This window comes from Otolemur garnettii, unplaced genomic scaffold (assembly GCF_000181295.1).
Source record: "Otolemur garnettii isolate 467f Iridium unplaced genomic scaffold, OtoGar3 scaffold00273, whole genome shotgun sequence".
Classification (NCBI taxonomy): domain Eukaryota; kingdom Metazoa; phylum Chordata; class Mammalia; order Primates; family Galagidae; genus Otolemur; species Otolemur garnettii.
The window spans coordinates 496,358-498,909 of record NW_003852668.1 but is presented as its reverse complement, the minus strand read 5'-3'; positions in this window follow the sequence as shown (position 1 = coordinate 498,909).

Sequence of the window (2,552 nt, the reverse complement as noted above, 5' to 3'; positions counted from 1 at the left end):
GGACGACATTTTTTCTGACACAGGTGGGCTTCCCTCCAGGACCACATATGCCTGGCAGTTAAGGGTCCTGCATCATCTCCATCCAGAATTCCTCCCCAGACACTTGACACAAGAGTGGACGTTGAGTGAGTTACTACAAAGTGTTTACCCAGAATCAGAAGAACTTAACAGGTGAGCGGGACCAGCTTTCTTTCCTTCTGTTAACAAGCAGCATCCAAGACAAAGGACTCACAAGAATCCATCAAGTTCTGATTTCACAAGAAACACCATTAGTGAGTGGAGCTGCACCAGTCACCCTGCACTTAGCATCAACTATGTCCTGGTGTAGGCAAGGGTCTGTGTTGGTGGAAATTGGTAGCATGCATAAAGCCCAGGGCTTGTCTGTGAGAGAAGTGTTCCTAGATTCTGCAATGAGCCGTCTGAGCAGCTGTGAGGCACGGGGGCAGAAGGTGCTGGCTGTTCTGCTGTGAATGAGATGGATGGGACCACAGGGTGAGCAGAAGTGAAGGTCACTGAACAGTGCCACTGTCAGCCTGTGCTTCCAGGTCCTCATAAAACAATGGCTCTGACTCGTGCTGAGTTTTAGGACGAGTACAAGCTAGTGCTCAAATGGTTTGAAAGGGAGTTGGTGACTCCCTTATTCATGCCGTCACCCTCAGGAGGCCATTGCTGAGCGCCAAGTGCATGTCTGGCTCTCAGAGGTTAGTCACTGTGGGGGGAAGACGGCAGAGCCTGGCCTGCCCCAGGCCATGAATTTGGCTGGAAATAAATGTGCCGGGAAGAAGGAGGAATGTGCAGAATTGTATTTGGAAATGTTCATTGTCGTACTCCTTTTGGGCCGCTGCCACAGAATCCCATAGACTGGGTGGCTTATCAATGACAGACATTTACTTCTCACAGTTCTGGAGGCTGAGGAGTCTAAGACTGAGGCACAGACAAATCTGGTGTATGGGGACGGCCTACTGCCTGGTTCACAGATGATGCCTTCTGGCTGTGTCCACTGGGAGAAGGGGAAGGCAGGGCTCTAGAGGAGTCTCTCTTATTTCATTCAAGAGAACCTGCTGTCCTGACCCAATCCCCTCCAGAAGGCCCCACCTCCCTACACCATCACACTGGAGGTTAGGATTTCAACCTGTGAATCTGATGGAGGCAAGGACACAGGCGGTCACTCTAGAGCAGCGGTTCTCAACCTGTGGGTTGTGACTCACAGGAACTGTATTAAAGGGCTGCGGCATTAGGAAGGTTGAGAACCACTGGCCTAGAGCATACCTAAATAGAAAGGATTTAAGGTTTGGTTCTTTAAATTGGCATGAAATTGTGCCTGGAAGTGTAAAAGTCTGAATGAACATGGAGCACCTTCATGAAGCAATTTGACTTGAAAATTTAAGATAAATGCAAATTTTAAAAAATATAGCTAAGTTATGTCGGGAAGACAAATTTTGTACTAAGTTTTATGGTTAACCAGGCATAGCAGCACCTTTAGACATGATCCCAAATCCTGGGGGAATGTGTTTACTCTCTCTGCCGCGAAGGTCATAGTTGATGAAAAAAAAAATCCTAGTAGTCCTGTTTTGGTCTGTTTCCCTATCCTAAATATTCCAGTTAAAATTTTCATTTAAAGTAATTAATAAATTACTCTTGGCAGTAGGATGGGTGTGGCCTGGAAGGGAACCACCAGTGATGTACAAATGAGTTGGTGATTTAAACCATGGGTGTTATTGAGAACAAGACTTAACTGAGGTCTTGGTGGCTCTGCTCACTCAGATAGGAACTTAATTGTCATTTTCGATGGTTGTAAACAGAATAAAAAGTTGCTCCAAGGAAAACTATCCAAATGGCACGTTACTTCTCAAGGTTAAAACCTCATAAATAAGAGCTAACATTAAAATACACTATTGTCATTGCTTTGGGGAATGTTCAAGGCAGGGAAGATGTTGGATGATTCAAATTCTCTGTGTGCAGCTGTGGTCAAGCTGGGGCGAGCACTGGACAGTAAAACACAGTATTGGCCTGTAGGAAGCACTTTTAGAAATAAGGAGATTATGTTTCCCTAAAGATGCTTCTCAAAGTCCATGGTGAACGAAGTTGCCTAGGATGCAGATGATAGAGATTAAATACGTTTTCAGTTTGGGGAACATGATGTTTTAACCAGCATCTCAGGGGACACTGATGTAGGTCATTATCCAATTGCCTCTTGAGAAAATCTGGCCTCTGGGGGCCCACGGACTGACCCCATCATAGTTCCATGGACCCCTGCCAGAGAAATTCAGTGTTGTGTGTTGACTTTCTGGACAGGATCCACATCCTCCTTTGGATTCTCAAAGGGATTCTGATTAAATTGTATTTCTGGCACGTAGAAAGGACACCCCTAGCTGGACTCTTGCAATTGGCAAAATAAGGAATGAAGTTACATAAATTGGCAAGAATATGTTAGTTCACGAAGGGAAAGAAATAAGTTCAGGTCTTAAAATAAATTAAAATATTGGAGAGAAGGAAATGTCTGATAGCTGTCCCAGGGCACAGGCAACCAGCATCTTCAGGGTCTCCGCTCC